Below are 19,843 nucleotides of genomic sequence, written 5' to 3' on the forward strand. Positions count from 1 at the left end.
TTCTCGCTGTTTCAATAATACTGAATTCTGACCTCAAGCTCCTGAACTCAGCAAGATTACCCTGCTGTGTTAGGTCAACTCCTGGTACCTCAATAAAAATACTGGTTCCAGTCAGAGAGCCAGATAAACATGGGCTCATCTTAAATGTTTTCTTACTCTCAAGAATCTCAGACCTGTACTCACTGCATTGATCAATGCTGTTTTACACATTTTCCCCAGGTTTATAATTATTTATAAGGGTAGGAATATAGCCCATATCAGCTACTCCATCAATTGCCAAAATCAGAAGTCATAGAAAGTGCTTCTAAACTGAACCAAGCAGAAAGTCTGTGAGTGAATAGTGGGTTTTAAAAGAGGGTTTTTTTTGTTTTTTTGCAAATTCTAGTTACCATCCCCTTAGGAAAAAGAAACCAATTAAAGGGCACCAGTGAATCAATTTTAAAAAGCACATTACAATCACTTATATGAATTCATGAGAGGTAACTGAGGAAACCAGATTCTTATCCAGTGAAGGGAAAAATATCATATAAAGACTTCCAAAATAAAATTAAAAACTAAATGAGCCTCGCTGTAACACTATCTTCTCTATGAAGCATTTCCTGGTGCATTACTACAATGACAATACTTACCCCACCCTACCCCCACCATGATCCCACCAGATATAGTAATTATGGATTACATCAGTATTAGAAGATCAGTTAATTTCACTTTGTTCAGGTTTCATATGGGTTTTGTCCTTTCATGGGTATAAATTCATTACAGGTAATTTACAGTCTTGCATTTTTCATAATACTTACAACAGCCTTCTAAGCACAGAAATGATCCAATAAGTGTTCTCAGAATTATAAAACTGTATGAGAAAATTAATCCTAACAGAATCACTTTGATTTTTCCTTTAGTCATTTTAAACTACTTCTCCTTACTGAAGGAAAATTCAGAATTCAAAACAATATAATCCTAATCAATCCTAAGATTAAGATATACTACTCTCTCTCACTTTCCTTGATTTTTGTCTCCCTGTGGACTCAGTATAATGATAAAACTCTTTTTTTCTACTACTGGTAAAATCTCCTGCTTTACAGTCTTTGCCTCCTGAAATATTTTTCTTTGTATTTGTTCAGAGAGGCTGAGATCTTCATTCATTGCAAATATAAGGCTGTCTTGAGAAACTCAGCAACCATTAAGTATGAACATGTAAATAAAAATATACTTTGCCTCATACTGAACTAAAAACAGAATCAATTTGGAACTGAAAGTCTTGTACTAATGATTACCAAAATACTTTTATTATTTTGAGTGGACTGTAAATGGGGAAAAATTGAAACTATTTCCTTGTAAGTTAGCAATGACACAAGGGTGTCCACTCTCACCACTCTTATTCAACATGGTTTTGAGATTCCAACCCAGAGCAGTAAGACAGGAAGAAGAAATACAAGGAATTCAAACAAGAAAAGAACAAGTTGAATTATATCTATTTGTACATGACATGATATTAAAACTAAAATACCCAAAAACCTGCACCAAAACCACACAAATATAAATACCTTCATTAAAGTAGCAGGATACTCTGAGAAAGAGTATAGGAAAGCAATTCCATTTATGATGCCCCAACCAAAAAAGAAACACTGAGGATAAACTTTACAAAGGAAGTGAAAAACCTCTACAATGAAAACTATAAACCACTGAAGAAAGAAATTGAGGAAGATTGCAGAAGATGGAAAGATCTCCAGTGGTCTTAAATTAAAAGAACCAATATTGTGAAAATGGCTATGTCACTAAAAGCAATATACATGTTCAATGCAATCCCCATCAAAATTCCAATGGCATTAATCACAGAGATTGAAAAATAAGTCCTAAAATTCATATGGAAGAACAGAAGACCTCAAATAGCCAAGGCAATACTGAGTAAAAAGGAGCAATGCTGACTTCAAATTTTACTACAAAGCTATAGCAATAAAAATAGTATGGTTCTGGCACAAAAACAGACATGAGGAGCAATGGAACAGAAGAACCAGTATGAATCCATGAAGCTAGGCCCACCTGATTTTTGTCAAAGGCACCCAAAGCACATGATGGGGAAAAGATATTTCATCAACAAATGTTGCTACAAAAACTGGGTATCTACAAGCAGAGAACTGAAACTAGATCCATGTCTCTCACCCTATTCAAATATCAATTCAAAGTGGATTAAGGACCTTAATATAAGGTCTGAAACTGAAACAACTACTGAAAGTAGTAGGAAATACACTGGAACATACAGACACAGGCAATAACTTCCTAAACAGAACTCCAATGGCTTAGCAAATAAGAGAAAAGATGAACAAATGGGACTGTAACAAACTAAAATGCTTCTGCAAAAGAAACAGTCACTAGACTCAAGGGATTGCCCACAGGATGGGAGAAAATCTTTGCCAACTACTCTTCTGACAAGGGACAATCCAGGATCTAAAGGGAGCTCAAAAACCTCAACTCCCTATCAATGAACAACCCAGTAAAGAAATGGGCACATGAATTGAATAGGGACTTTTCAAAGGAACAGGTACAGATGGCTAATAAATACATGAAGAAGTGCTCAATTACCCTGAGAATAAAAGAAATGCAAATCAAAACTACACTAAGATTTCATCTCACTCCAGTTAGAATGATTATCATCAAGCACGCAAAACGAATGTTGTCCAGGATGTGGCAAAACAGGAACCATTACATACTGTTGCTGGGAATGTAAATTAGTACAACCAGTATGAAAATAAGTATGGAGATTCCTTTAAAAACTAAAAATAGAAATGCCATCTGATTCAGTGATACCACTCTTAGACATATAGCCAAAGGAATATAAGTGAGGACACAATGGAGACACTTGAACACAGATGTTTATTGCTGAGCTATGGAAACAACCCAAATGCTCTTCAACTCAAAATGGATGAAGAAAATGTGATATAGATACAGATATAGATAGACATAATGGAGTATTATTCAGCCAGAAGAAAGAATGAAACTATGTGGTTTGAAGGTAAATGGATGGAATTTGAGAACATCATGTTAAGTGACATAAGAGAGGTTCAGAAAGAAAAAGGCTGTGTGCTTTCTCTCTTATGTGGAAGACAGATCCAAAAGATTCATGTATACACAAAAATAAACATGATCATATACATACTTATATGTAGAACATATTTGTAACAGTAGAAGTACTCTATAGCACTTTGGCAAGGAGGGAATGGAAAAAAGAAAAACAGTAAAAAATATTGAAATGCATTACATCTTTGCGGGTACAGGACATAACAACATGTACTGAAATCTGCTGAAAAATAGGGTGTGAGAGGGAAGTGGTAAGGGAAACCAACAGAGGGGACTGAGCTGACAAGTTAAGTATATTCACAGCTGGGATACACTGAGAAACCTCTTTGGCCACTGACTTTGAACTAAAAATAAAAGAGGTGTAAAATAGGTACAGTAATGGGGGATACTTATAGGAGAGGGAAGGGGGATAAAGGAGATGCAGGTGGAGGAATGTAGTTAATGAGCTTCATATACACACATGAAATAGAACAGTGAAACCTCTTGCCTTTGCATTCAGTGGGGTGTATGGGGCAATCTAATCAATGTACAATGTCATACTATTGGAAACTGCCACAATGAATCCCCACTGTGCAATGAATATATGCTAATAAAAATGAAAAAAAGAAAATTATTGCTTTCTATACATAGACAGTACTCTGTAAAACACTGCATGTGTCTCTCCACTTTGGCAACTGGTTACTATCCTTTGACCCCAATGAGTCTAAATTAATTAATTTCCTTCCTTCCTTCCTTTCTTCCTCTCTCTCCTCTCTCTCTCCTCTCTCATCCTTTCTTTCTTTCTTTCCTTTGAATGGGGAAGACAGTGTTAGTACTATTATGTTTAAGAACTCTGGGTACCTCATTTCTAAAAATAGGCACTAAAATGAAATACTACAAAATGGGCTAAAAAACACAACAAACATAGCTTTTCTCTATATTCATTTTATCACTCCTGAAATGCTTGTGCATTCCACTGTCTGGAGCAAAACCTTTGTTTTCACTTTCTTCAGAATACACTGGAATTATGAAATTTAATATATTCTCCTGAAGATTTTATGGGAATATAATATAATAAAACATTTTGTGGAGAAAAACTGGTATTAATTTTGAGTTGATGATTCAAAGGCTATAGTGACACCGTGCAGTAGTTTGGTGGGAGCAACAAATCTCACACTTTTAAAAATCCCTAGTGATCTTCAGGTATGATGTCAATTAGTGATGCCTCCCTTTTTCATAAGTGTGAACGGGGCAGAGGATTTTTGAGATTATATGAAAATAGGGGCGATCCTCGCTGTCAACCTTATTCTGTTAGAAGAGTAGAGTCTTGATGTCTGCATAGATACAGATTTTTTAAAGTCTTTTAATTTAAAAAATTAATGTGTCTACAGTAGGCGTCCTGCGGATATGTTAGAGAAGTAAAGATGGGATTTCTCTGAGTATTTTTAACCTCCTAGGACTAGACAGCAGGGGATACTGAAGGAGGGAAAAAAGAAATTTACTTTTAACTTAGTTCCAAGTTTATAATGGGAATGTAATAAAGAAGAATAAAAAAGCAATTATTTTCTTTGTTTTCTCAACTCATAAGTATAAATGCAAACTAAAAGCCATCACATGTGCCTCAATATCAAAGTAGTGAGTTTTAGTTGATGCCACCTCCTTCTGAATTCTGGAGGCCCCAAATACATTTGTTCCCCAGCTACCCTTGCAATGCTCAATAACCATGTGACAAACTTTAGTGACTGGTTTGCATGTGTGAGGTTGATCCTATTCCTCTTTCTCCTGGCTAGCATGCAGATGTGGCAGAGAGTTTGACCACAAGGGTCTCCAGACAGTAATGAGACAAAAGAAAACTAGAAGGAGCCTGAGCACTGACAGCCATGTAAATCTGAATTTTGGTACCAACTTGTTTTGCTATGTGCCAAGGAAATAATCTTTTATCTTGGTTAAGCCACTCTTACTTGCACTCTATCATAGCCACCAGAACTGTATCCAGATTTCATTCCTGGAAAAAGAGAATTGTGGTCCAAATCATGACAGCCAAATAATGAGTCCAACTCAGTGGCAGCATCAGCGTAAGAGTGTGGCTGTCCCACCAAGACACTTGGACTCAAGATGCTGCTGTGAAATTGGCCCAAAGACCAGTGAATAAAAGTCAGGGAGTTCTCAGGCTTAATCTCATCTAAATAAGATCTCTGTGGGGTCAATTTGCTTATTAAGTTGAACAAAAGAAAATATGTTACAAGTCTACTGCAATTTTCTAAGAATTATATTGCCAGCTTTAGAAAACTAGAATGATAATTATACTCCCAAAACAAACCCTGGACCCCAAACCTGCACTATCAGGAGACAGCTACAACCCTTCCCCTGTGCACTCTTCTGCTGAACACACCAGAAAGATCCATTCTCTGTGCCTACTCCCATATAGCCTAGGTAGGGGACCAGGTCCAGAAACTGAACACAGAGGTAACAAATGAGTGAGTTCCTCCAAAAACGGTCCTAACTCTAAATAAGCAACGCTACTCCATTTCCAGGACAGGAAATTTGAGGGTTTGGTCATTTCCAGGATTTTGTAATTAATAAAAACTAGAGGTATCTCTATTTTTCTGGTCTTTCTTCTCCAAAAATGTTTTTATTGCAGGTGTCCTATTCCTATAGCATGATTTAATGGGGAGAAAGTTGGTAAATTGTCCTTTAATTTTTGAGGAGCTATATCTGGACTTCGTAGACAGACTACATATCACTGTGAAAGGCGTGAACGTATTGCGTGTGTAGAAAGAAAGGTGAGTGTGGATGTTTGAGTGGCTGAAGAGGTAATGTGAAAACAGCTAAGTGTCTCTCAATGTCTGTTCAATCTCTTCATAGTAATAGAATCTCCAGATCTTAGGTGGGCAACTGGCTGTCAGAAAAAAGTTTACATTGCTTAGCCTCCTTACAACTATTGTGCCCAAGTACAGCCTATTAAAGCAGAAGTGAGGTCACCTTCTAAGGAATCATTTAAAAACATACTGTTTCCTTTTCCACTGATTGGTGGGTGTGCTAGCAAGCCACCTGAGACCATACAGGTGAGGACACTACCCTAGTAATAGAGGAAATAAGGAGCCTCACCCTCTGCTGACTTTATGGAATACCACAATACCACCTTGGACTGTGAACTGGGAAAGGAACAAAATTTCATCTTGGAAAACTTCTGTTAACTTAGACATTTAACACATCAGTCAAAGCTATATCTTAACTAATACAACTGCCTTAATTAAACATTCTATTAAAAGTGGCAGAAATCATTGCAAAGACAACTGCAAAGCATCGGGTTCTCATATCAGGTTTCTCATTATTTTATTTTTGGGGGGATTTCATTCTGCACTTAAAATCATAGTAGGAAATTGAGAACACACAATCATGTATCTCCCAGTTTAAAGGCTTACTTGTAAAATTTAACTTCTTTCAAAGGAATATCCATGTGGGTATAAAAGTATACATAAATACACATGTAGGTTTTTTTGGACTTGATAAAAAAAAGATAATATTCCACTCTTAAGCTCATGTAAATGGAGTAATGAAGAACTAAGAATATAGGAATAGCCTTTTTGTGTCATCTATTTTTGTATTGTTTTCCTGAGAATGACCCCAAGGTTTATAGAAAGGAGTATTGTTCACTATGAGGTAAAATTGCGAGGGATTATAATGCTTCAAATAATTTCTACCTTTTATTTAATACATGCCATGATTTTTATCTAAGCTTCTTATATAATAATAGATTCTAAGCACTTGTCATAGCACTGATCATAATTAATTCATTGGTATTAGGAAGCTAAAAATATGTTTGTTTAATCTATTTGTATCATTTTTTTCTGAGTTCTTTTACTTTTGCCCTACAGTAGAAGAGGTGGTTTGTTGAGAGTAAAGGTATGTGTGGTATAATTGGGGTCCTAAGTGGTATAAAAATTATAATCCAATAGTAGAAGTTAGGACAGGAAGTGAAATAGCACTACATAAAAGAGTGATAAAAGAAGGTAAGGACATTAGCTTGAATTTAGTTGTATCTTGTGTTATATTGTATTGAAATCATGTGATTTCATCTAAAGAAATAAAAATTTAAGACAAGAGCAGCTGATAAACTTGGAAAATAGATAAGTCATCTAAATCACTCTTCAATCACAGAATAAGAAAAGTAGATGTAAAAGAATGAGAAATTTTTGAAGATCAGCCTAGGAATCTTTATTTGAGGGTATTTTGTTATAGATATTGAAACATGAATTTTTATATGAAATGGCTGAGACAAAAAAATGTGTAGGATATAGACAGTAGGTGATTGAGTTCAAGAAAAAGTACAGGTCTCAGAGCCGAGGAAATCAAGAACCTATGAGGTTAAGTTGTTAGATGAACCAACTACATAGGTGTGAAAGGGAAGACATTGACAATAATAGGACTTGGGTGAAGAGAAAGTTCTAGAATAATTATGGTAGTATTTAGAAAATTCTATAATTGGATGGATAAGTAGAGCTTTAGGAGTTTTATAGTCAGGGCAATGATTTGGTATAGGCAATGTGGAACTAAAAGCATACCAACTCACTTCTAAATTCTAGGAAAACAAGTAGTTAAGTGGCTTCCAGAGTAGGCAATATCCCTATAGAGAAAGCTGGATTTTAATTAAAGCAAAGAAGTAGAGTGATTGCCCTACTAAGAACTCTTATGAAGTCACACTACAATGGTTTGCAAGGAAAAGATGCTTTATTTACAACTAAAGCACAGAGAAATATCAAGATCAGTTAAAAGAGAGGACAATTGACAAGCTTTTAAAAAAAGAACAAAATTACTTTGAAGTTACTTAACTATCGTTTCTCATATTTCTTTGGGAGTTGGAACTAAAGGGGCTCCAAAGAAGTAATTATAGGGCCTCCAAAGAAATCCTAATCTCTGTCCATGATATAGAAGTTCATTGCCAAGATCCCTTTCCACAAGAGTTAATTATTTGACATAGGGTAGGAGACTGAATGTAAATAAAATTATTTCACTTTTAAATAAAATGCAGTATTTTCCTCAAAGAGAATTGACTTACTAACTAGCTCAAATTTTGAGCTAGTCTTATGGTTCAGAAATGCCTTTCCCATATCATTCAACTGTTCCTTTTTCAGTTAAAATAAAGTGCTGCCTTCATGGAACATAGCTCCCAAGAGATTAGTAAAATCAATGAGATGTCCAACGTCTACTTGTCAGTGAACATATGTGAAGTTTAATGGGACTCCTAGGATTTGACCACTTGTTAGAAGTTCTTCAGCAAAATTAAGTGGCACATAGATGCTGCAAATCTCAAGATATCTTTAAAGAATTGAACATGAAATATGGAAACAAATCTAGAGAATTCTTGTTGGCATAAATCTTAACTTTTAGAGGAATCTAGGAACAGAATATTATAGACAGAAATAAATGAAAGAAGAGGTTATTAGCACTGTCTCCAAAAAAGAGTATGGAAATATTGAAGGGCTTTAAAGACTGTATAAATGAACATACTTTGAAGAAGAATATCATTTTAATATTAATTTTTAAACACCAATCTTTAGTAGCTACTACCACGATTGCAACACCTTTAAATGAGTGCTAATTTCAAAATTTATTATTAATAAAAAGGCAAATATTTAGACTTGTGTAAATTAGGAGGAAAATGTTGTCAATTTAAGTTTATTAAGCATTCTAGTGTATTTTGAATGTGTATTCATGACCCAAGATTGGTTTCTCCATGATCTAATGATTTATTTAAACAACCCTCAACACCTACAATGTTCTCAAAAGCACATGAACAGTTGACCTTCTATATTTACAGGTATATCTGTGGATCCAACAAAACTTGGTTCAAAATATTCTTTTAAATATATTGTGCCTGTACTGCATGTACAGTCTTTTCTTGTTATTATTAGTCTCTAAGCAATCCAGTGTAGCAACAATTTACATAGGATTTACACTATATTAAGTATTGTAAGTAATCTAGAGATGATTTAAGGTATGCGGAAGTATAGGTTATATCAAACACTACACCATTTTATATAAGGGACTTGAGGATCCATAGATTTTTATCATCAGGGTACCTAAACCAATTCTCTCAAATATACTCCTGGTATCCCATCTAGTGCAGAGTCCTGTTTTTCTTTAATCTCACACATTGGTAATAAACTATAACTCTCTCTTGTTAAACTCATTAGAGGAGAAAAATACTAAAAGTAAAAGACAAACTTAAAGGTATTCCTTTTGTCACAGTAAGTGGACTCACCCTATCAAGTCTATAAAGTACTAAGAAATTTAACACAGTTTAAAGGTGGGTAACACAGTTGAGTCCAGACTTAACTCGGCAATTTACAAACTGTGCAGTCAGGGCATTACAGAGTCTCAGTCATATCTTTCTTGGAGCAGCAATAATTGTTCTACATACAGTTCCTTCAGAAATTCTGACTCTTTTCCTGTTGTACAGGAGATTCTTGAACCTGCAATAATGGCATCCTTATTTTTTATTCATATTCATGGTCTGAACTGTATTGTATAAAACCTCCTACAGAGAGATCCTGGAAAGAATCCAGTCTGTCATCTCTGAAGTTGTAATCACAGTGACTCAGCTGTGAAAATAAAGCACAGCAGGATTCTTGAGTGTATGCGCAAGTGAGAAATCTCTGTGTACAGAGGACAATCATGAGGATGTGGTAAATGATGATATCCATCTTGGTGTGTAAATCCAAATTATAGTAAATACATTTTCTGCAAATGTTCATAGCAATGTCTTCTTTTCCCTTTGGGATAATCTGCTTCATTGATTCAGTCAACAGAGATTTTCTGAGGCCCTACTTGTTCTAGCCATTCGGGATCTAGCATTTCATGACACGGGAGTTCTCTCTTTTGGGGCAAACACACAATAAGCAAGTAGGTAAATCAGGGGGTGATGTTTGCAACAAAGAAAACAAAACACGGTGATCAGATGCAGAATTCTGGGTGGTATGGCATTCCTTTAGGTTGGAGTGCCTCTCTGAGTAGAGCACATGGAAACAAAGAACAACAAGAGAAACATATGAGGCAACAAAGATCTAGGCAGAGGGAACAGTGAATACCATGATCTAAAGTGGGAGTCAGGTGATAAGCATGGTGGTGCATGCCTGTAATCTCAGTATTCAGAAGGCTAAGCTGGAGGATCAGGAGTTCATGGCCAGCTTCTTCTAAATAGTGAATTCCAGGCCAGCCTGGACTACATATGAGACCCTGCCTCTAAAAATGAAAAATAAATAAGTTCATCAATTAAATAAAAATAAAAATAAACAAATAAAATGGAGTCAGTTTGCCTGTTTAAGAAAATCAATGAACTACCACTTGCCAGGAATTTAAGAGTCATACATATTACCAAATTTCCCTGAACATTCTATCACCCACTTAACAATCATATGCATTAATTTTATTTTAGTAAGCATCATAAACTTTGCTAACTACTACAGGATCTGTGGTGATTTAGAATTTCACGTACATGAAAACAATTCAGAGTAACAAAATATATAAGTGCTTTATCAGATGTAGTATAAAATGTGTCAGTAACAACAATTATATATAATTCTTCCCATTTAGGTCAGTAAACGTAAATGTTGGAGGTGGGTCATGAAGAATAAATAGGAGTTTGGGGTAAGACAAGGAAATAAATGGTCTAGATTTCTTTCTTTTTTACTTTTATTTTTATGTTTCATTAGCATGCAATAGTTGTACAGTGGGATACACTGATATTTACATATGTGTTTGCAATATAACTTAGTGAGATTTGCCCCCTCCATCATTCTTCCTTCTAACCTCCTTCCTTCTTGCTTAGAATAATTTCATCAGGTTTCTTTCATTCTTCTATTTCCATATATGAATACAAAATACATCTACCATATTCATACTCATTCACCCTTACCTTATGCCTTCCCCCCTCCCATTGATACCTACCCACCAGAAAAGACTTGTTTTCCTTTTTTTCCCTCATTATTTAAAGTGTATTTTAATAGTCCTAAAGGTTTCATCCCAGCATTTTAGACATGTATATATCATGCTTTACTATGATCGCCATCACTTATTCTTTCTCTATCACTCTGCTCCCCCACCATCAACAGCTTATATCTAGATTTCATTAATGAAAACTTGACCCATGTACCAACTGCCTCCTGAGCAACTTCGTCTGGATATGTCACTCACTAGATTTAACATGATACAAAAAAAAAAACTTTCCTACTTCCTTTCTTCCCTGCCCCAAACTCTCTACTCTGCCTGCCTCTTATATTTTTCCATTTGTCTTTGCCTTTCTTTCTGAAATTCATCTCATACCCAAATTTCAGTTTAAGACACTCTGAAACCCTATAGTCACCTTCAATCAAAAAGTACTTAAGGGATAGGCACTATGGCTCATGCCTCTAATCCCAGCTAATCAGGAGACATACTGGGAAGATCACAATTTAAGGCCAGCCAGACTCAAATTAAGTGAGGCTCCAGCTCCACCAGTAAGCTGGCTGTGATAGAGCATGCCTGTTCTCTCAGCTACTTGGGAAGGAGACTGTAGTTAGGAGGATCGTGGTCCAAGGCCAGCCCTAGGCAAAAAGGCAAGACCCTATCCAAAAAAGAACTATAAATGGAACCAGAGATCATCATGCTGAGCAACATAAGCCAAGCTCAGAAGGGCAAATATCACGTGTTCTCTCACATTTGTGGAACCTAGTCCTAAAATGATGATGCCAATAAGAATGATGATGATGATGATGATGATAATAATGGGACATGAATGTATATTGGGGGACCATCTGGGCAGTACCAGCAGGAGAAGAGTGAGAGAAAGGAAAGAATACTAAGGGGTGAATAGGATGGAAGTACACTGCATATATACAATATGATAACAGCATAACAAAACCCACTAAACACTGTTTGAAAGAGGGGGGAAGAAGGAAAAACAAAAAGGGAATACAATGGAGATAGTGAGTTGTTCAAGGTACTCTATGTGCAAGTAATGGAATTACAATAAAATTTCCTCATATTGTTAATGTATTGTAAATCAAAAATTATATATATAATATATATATATTTATATACTTAACATATATATATACAAGTATATAACAAAAAGTAAAGCAAAAAAGGGTTGAGGCAAAGCACCTATGTAGCACAAGGCTTGAGGTCAAAACCCAGAACTACCAAAAAAAGAGAAAGAAAAAAAACCACTTAAGCCTTAAGGTCTTGGACATGAGTGTACTTCCATTCATCTTCAAAGGCCGGTTTCTGAGGCCTTCTTGATTCTCCATCTCCTAGATGGAAGAAAGGAAATAAAAGGTCAGAGACAAAGTCATTGTTTAGACACAGTTTTCTACTGAGCGAGATTACTGTATCATTAAGGAGTTCTATACTTAGAGTTGGGAAGGTCAGCCTTGTTTGCATTCTTGTTCATTCTGTCTCTTGGCTCTTGTTTTGCTCTGTTCTTCATTACCATAATAGATAAATGAGGAAGGATGCCTATGATGAAAAAAAGGCTTCTTTAGCTCAATTTTGGAGGGTGAAAGTCTAAACAGCATGGCACAGGTACTTGGGAGGACCTCATGGCCCAATTCTATGACTCCCCACATAGGAACACAGAGATAGAGGCTGTGGGACCAGGCTTGAGATTTTATAACAATCCTCTCATGAGAACTAACTGGGATCCCAAGAAATACCTTCATTTTTTTCAAGAGCATGCCACCAATGGACCTAGAATATTCCACCTAGAACATCCCCCCTCTTAAAGATAGCACCTCCCAGTAACACTTCTTGGCTACCAAGGGCCTGGTAGGACATGAACATTTGTGGAAACAAGTAACATCCAACCTTCTTCCCCTCCCCACTGCGCCCCATGACTTATGACCTCTCACAATGCAAAATATATTTATTCCATCCCCAGTAGTCCTCGTATCTTAACTGCTCCAGCATCACTCAAAAGCACAAGACCAAACTCTCCTCTGAGACTCAAGGCAAACTTTCTCAACTGTGGGCCCCTATATATTCAAAAAACAAGTTACATACTTAAGAGATACAATGACAGGAGAAGCATAGGATAAATATTCTTCTTCGAAAAGGGAGAAATAGGCAAGTAGAAAGGAATAATCAGCCTAAAGCAAGACTGAAATACAGCAGGGCAGACATTAAATACTACAGTTCTAATTCAGTATCTTGTGCACATGAGGGATGTGGGGGAAGGGAGCAGCTGGGCCCTCAAGCCCTTGGGCAGCCCTGTCCCTGTGGCTTTGCTGGTCACTGTCCTCATGGCTGCTGTCTTAGGCTGCATGTTGATAATGGCAATTTTCCAGAGCATGCATTTCAGTTTGCTGGTGTGTTTATTTTCCTGGAGTCTCCACCTCGGCTCCACTCCCACATGTCCACCAGGCATCATCCTACCAGGTGCTCCTGCAGGGGCTCCAACACTGTGGCAAACTTTTGCCTAGCCTCCCAGTCCTGCTTTGAATTATCAGTGGAATTTGTCATGACCCCATAAGTTGCAGTTTTCATACCTGCAGAACCAGAATTATGGGGAAGGCACCAAGGTTTCCACCAGCATGAACAGCATCTGGACACACTTGAATGAAGGCTGCAGTGGCCTTGGAACACTTTACCAAAAATCCTATATCCCCAGGCAGTACTGGACTTGGGTAGCAAGCCCATTTTGAGCACCTTGGGGTTCCTTGGAAAAACTCTTCCCTGAAAGGTGTCTGGGCCTGTGAAGGGAACTGAGATGCTCTAAGTCTTTTTCCAACTGCTGTGATGCAAAGTAACTGGCTCCCTTTTGTGCTCCTAATGTCTTTAGCAAGCAGTTTCTCAACACACTTTTTCTTTGCTCCTCCCCTGATCAGGCTGTGAATTTTCCAAATCTTTGCATCTTGCTTCTCTTTGGTTCTCCATTCTGTTTTCAGGTCCTGACATGACTCCCAAATCCTCCTACATGCAATTAAAAGTAACCAAGCAGCAACCTGAATGATGTTTTTTGTTTGATATTTCTTGTGATATATTAGTTCATAACTTTAAAATTCAGCTTTCATAAAGCTCTAGGAGATGGACACAGTGCAGTCAAGTATGTTGCAGTGGTATGACAAGGGTGGCCTCTAGTTCATGTTTAATAGTTCTTCATTTGCATCTGAGAACTTATCCACATGGCCTTGACTTCAAGATTTCTAAGAGCATTCCCACTTTTCTCATCTTCTGAGCCCTCACCAGAATCACCCACGATGCTCTGCTTACAACATTCTAGGCTATTTCTAGCCTGATCCTCCAAACAATGCCAACTTCTGCCACATTACCCAATTCCAATGCTGCCTCCATATTTTTCCTCATTGTCAATTTTCTGTATTAGTTTTTCATTACTATAATGAAATGCTTGAGGCAAGTGAACTTTATAAATAAAAGAAACTTATTCTGTCTCATGGCTCTGGAGGTGCAAGGTTGGGAGGCCATATCTGGTGATGGCCTTCTTGGTGGCAGAGTTCCAAGGTGGTACATGGTATCACATGGAAAGAAAAAGAGAGTGTACATGTCTGTCTGTGTGTCCTCCCTCCTTTTCTTATAAAAGCACCAGGATTCAGTCAAAGGGGCTCCACTCTTCTGACCTTATGTAGCCCTAATCATTTCCCAAAGACAGCGATTGTAGTTTATGGATTAAGTTTCCACCCTAGTAATGTCTTACACTGGTAGTTAAATTGAAACACATGAGACTTGGGAGACCCTCAAACCATGTCTGAACCATAGCATGACTGTATTAGGATGTAAATTCAATAGGACCTGTGTCTTTGGGGGATCATAGTCAAATATCTCTCCTTTTCCATTTCTGTTTCCTTCTATACTTGCCTCTTGGCTAATAAGATCAACTTGATAAATTTAACTGAGGCTGTCTCTAGTTACTTAGTCATTCTCTCTCTCTCTCTCCCTCCCGCCCCCTCTGTCTCCTCAGTTTTACTTCCTTCCTGACCCCAGCCACTTGGAAAGTTGTATCTGTATTTATGAGGGTGTATGGGGATATATAGTAGGTGAGGGTGTAGGTTGAGTAGGATAGAAAGCTCAGAATAGGCCACCTAATATAAACCTTAATCTACCATTCAAGCTTCTAAAAAAAAAACATTCTCCTTGATGTATCAGATATTTGTTCAGCCATTAATAAGATGATATTTTTGTTCTCATTTTGATATTTTTTTCTGTTTAGAGCTCTTTCTGCACCTTTTATGACAAGGGAAACAGTAGGGCAGGAAGGAAGCAGGTTGATGGTGAAGAAAGACAACTTGCAAAATGCCTGTGAGGGGAACAGCATGCAGAGTAGGCAAGACATCAGTTTTGGGATCTACATCCGAATTTCTGCATTCCTGAGTACTGTGTCCCCAGAAGTTCATGTGCTGGAAATTTAATCCCCAAATTTATGTTGATGATATTTGGAGGTGAGACCTTTAGCAGTTAATTAGGATTGCATGAGTTCACGAGGGTGGAACCCTCACAATGGCAATAGTGGCTTTACAAGGAGAGAGATGAGAGAGAGAGAGAGAGAGAGAGAGAGAGAGAGAGAGAGAGAGAGAGAGAAAGGAAGGAAGGAAAGAAGGAAAGAAAGAAAGAAGGAAGGAAGGAAGGAGGAAGGAAGGGATAAAGAGAAAAAGCTGGCATGCTTTCTCTATCTTGCCATGCAATTTCTCCCTTTTGGAGTGGGAGTGTCTATCCTATGCTTATCCCATCATTGTATTTTAGAAGGAAATTTCCTTCAGGATGGATTGCCTCTCACTCATACCTGATTTAGGTGATATTTAGAAACATTGGAATTTAGAGTTGAGGTTGGAATGAGTTAGTATCTTTGGCACTGTTGGGATGAAATGGATGTTTTTTGCTTGCAAGAAAGACATGAATTTTGGAGAGCAAGGAGAGAAAAGTTATAGACTGAGTTAACCTCAAAAAAATCATATATTGAAGCACTACTCCCAATGTGGCTGCATGCAGAGGCAATGAAGTCTAAATAAAATCACAAGGATTCAACGTTTATCCAACAGGGCTGGTGGTCTTAGAGAGGAGCCATCAGAGCTCTTTCTTTCCTATGTGTGAGATCACAAGCAGAAGCAGGTATATGCAAGCCAGGAGGAGAACTCTGACCACACTGAATTGTCCAGAATCTTGGTCTTGGACTCCTCAGCCTCCAGAACAGTGGGAAAATAAATCCCTGTTGCTTAAGCAACTCAGTCTGTGCTATTTTACTATGACAGCCCAGGCTGACTAGTACTGAAACCAAGACTGGCTTCTAGTTTTGGATTGGGTAGAAATTAACAGAGAAACCATCCATAATTGCTCAAAATCAAGCAACACTGGGAAAGCAGCTCTAATGGGGACAACTAAGAAAATGTGCACCTTCTGGAAGTGAAAGAAAGTACTGATGGAAGGCTAGGGGTATGCAAGGTCCTGAGTTCAAACCCCAGGACTGTAAGAAAAAAGAGCATTGATGGAGAGAAGGCTTACCAGAGGGTAAGAAAAAAAAGAAGAGGAGCTATTTTATTTAGATATTTTCAAAAGTATGGCACCAACAGTTTAGACAATTTTGGAGGTATGTGGATATGTGTGTTTACTATCACACAAAGTAACCCTTGACTTTGAGTATGTAGAAGAGCATGGCCAAGGAAGTAACTATTTCTCTTTATCAAGGCCTCAGTACAGAAGGGCAACCAATTGGATACTGGATAATTTACAAACACTGGATTCTGAGATTGCAGTAAAATTATGGCTGGTTTCTGTGGTACATTTAAACTCTTCAGGAATGTGACTCAAAATAGTTGTTTTTCATAATATATTCAATCATAAAAATGTTGAGAACCATAATTTACACCCTTTCAGTGACCTCTCAAGTTTGTATGATCATTGAGAAAGAGATTATACACATAAGGTCAGTATATTTTTCTGTTGAAGAATGTTTCAATTTCTGCCTCTGTACAACTGACAGTTATAGTGAACAATAATAGGAAGATATATCACTCTGATAAGTAAAGAGAAGCATAAAATATTATTAATTACAGTTTATCTGTGGTATCAGAGTAGATAGTTACAAAGCATAGAAGTAGAATTATCAAAAGAAACATTTGAATCTAACTAAAATGTAAGTTTCCATTTTTATAAAAATGTGCTAAATTGAGAACATTAGAAAACTAAAAGAATTATTGAAAGACAATTGAAAGTTTAAAACAAAGAAAGCACCAACTAACTGACAATTGTGGTCTTTAGAGCATATGAATGAGTGACACAATACAGCGGACTTCTGCGAAACTGGAGGAAATGAATTATAAAAATGCTTTATAGAGCAATTAAGTTGGCTGGCTATATGATAATAGCTTGAAAATTTGTGGACCTCTAATAGCAATGAAAAATGACTCATACTATTTTTCCCTTATTAGTACTTTTTGTTTCTCATATATTTTATTGTGATATAATTCAACATACCATAAAATGACCCTACTAGGATGTACAGTCCAGTGACTTTTTAGTATATTCACAAGGGCATGCACACATCACCATTATCTCATTCTAGAAAATGTATTAGAAGCCACTCTCCATCCCCCCAGCCCCTGGTCTACTTTCTGTCTCTATGGAACCATCTGTGTTAGACATTTCATACAAATGGAGTCATGTAATATGTGGCTTTATATCTGTCATCTTTCACTTCACATGTTGTAGCATGTACCAGGACTTTATGGCTGTCTATAGTTTTCTTTACTGATGTTGCTCTAGTCTCTCAGTAATGAGCTTAATTATGAAAAACTCCTGGATGCTTTCCCATTGGATCCTCTCACACAATAGGCTCTATTCACCTACAGAGACTCAACATCCACTTACTGTTGTTTAAAGAATGCTAAGAAACTCCCCCATGAAGTTTACTTCCCCACCTTATCATAGTATACCCCCTACTACATGCCCCACTCCTATTGTCTAACAGGTGCTTTGTTTGGAAATACAAATCATACTTTTAAAAGTATAAATAACTTTTAGTTAATTAGCTTAGCTTCATCACAGATAGTAAAGTAATCATGCTAAATTTTCCAATCTAAAAATTTGGGCTTTTAATAGAGGAAGAAATGAGGTAAGAATAAGTGTAAGATCAGGTGTTTTTCTGCAGTACTGGTGGCCTATAATCTCTCAGAGCCTGATGCAGGAAAATGACTCATTTTTAATTCATGTAATAATCATTTATTTTATTTTCAGCAGTACTGGGGTTTGAACTCAGGGCCTTGTGCTTGCTAGGGAGGTGTGCTACTGCTTGAGCTACTTTGCCAGGTATTCTCTGTGTTGGGTATTTTTGAGGGAGGGTCTTGAAAACTAATTGCCTGGGGCTGGCATCAAACCATGATCCTCTTGATCTCTGCTTCTGAATAGCTAGGATTGCAGATGTGAGCCACCTACACCAAGCCAACAATTGTTTATTGAATACATAGTTCAACAGTGTCAAGTCCTTTTTTTTGGAACTAAGGATACAAAACTGTATCCTGCCTCTAGGGGAGGCAAATATGTAATCAAGCACTATGCAGTTTATGGAGTGCTGGGATGCATTTATCAACAAGGAGAACAGGGAAGCTGAAGAGATTGGACTAGAAAGGCCAAAGAAGGCTTCCTGGAGGAAGTGACATGGGAAGAGTCATTAAAAACTAAATGCCTGTCAGCCAGATTGAGAAAAGGGAAAAGGAAGCCTGGAAAACTGAAACCATAGATTTTATTCAGGAATATCAAGGGAACCAGTATACCAAAGGCAGGAGAGAATGGAGGTGAGAGTAAAAGAATGATGATGGTGATCATAATAATAATAGCCTAGGGCTACATATGTGCTGGTCATTATGTAAAAATAAAACCAAATTGGTTCATACACTTTAGGGACCATGTAAGTATTTTATATGCTCCATCTCATTCAATGCATTCTGACCACATATGCACTATTTGTATATCTGCTTTATAAGCAGAGGAAACTGGAGCATGTAAAGATTTAGGAACTTGTCTGTGTTCCCATATACAAGAAGAATGTGATGTCAGAATATAATCATGGGCCTTGTGGGCCAGGCTGAGGAACTTGACCTTCATCCTGAAAGTGGTGGGATCCTAAAGGGCTCTAAGAAGAAAGGTGACCTGGCAAGCAGATTTACCATTTGAGAAGCATTCACCCTGGTTGAGGCTAGGCAGGAGAAAAGGCTATAAAGGCTGAGAGAACAATTATCCAGCAAAAAGCAATGAGATCCTAAATTATGTTTGTGGCTGTGCAATAGGACAGGAAAAGGGCCCAAAGATTCCTTTAAGAAGTGAAATTAAATTCTGAAGAGACAGAGAAGTAAGAAACAAAGTCTAGAATGACTGAAATACTAGGCCACTGGATGAAAGACTGTGCTTTCAAGCAGGAAAGTACAAATAAAAGAGGCTTAAGTTCATGTTGACTATGATCCATGCAACTTTCAGGTAAAAATATTAAAAACAGAGAGTGTATTCTGTAGGTTCAGAGCCAAAGAGGGATGCTTGAGCTGGGTCATTTGTAAGTGGTACTAGAAAGAAAGAAGAGACATATGTTTTCACTCAATGAGAACATATGTAAGCAGAAAAGAACAGGGAAAAGAAAAGAATCAGGCCCCTAGCAGAGGCAGCAACATAACTGAGGGACAATTGGGAAAATCTCCATGCAGGAGACAGGCAAATGATGACAGAAGGAAGTGTTAAGAGTGGCAAGAGTGGTGTCACTGATATTAAAGTGAGAGTTTTAAAGTGGAAGGGGATAGCAGTGTCAATTGCCACT

The sequence above is a fragment of the Castor canadensis genome, chromosome 12 (assembly GCF_047511655.1).
Source record: "Castor canadensis chromosome 12, mCasCan1.hap1v2, whole genome shotgun sequence".
Taxonomy (NCBI): domain Eukaryota; kingdom Metazoa; phylum Chordata; class Mammalia; order Rodentia; family Castoridae; genus Castor; species Castor canadensis.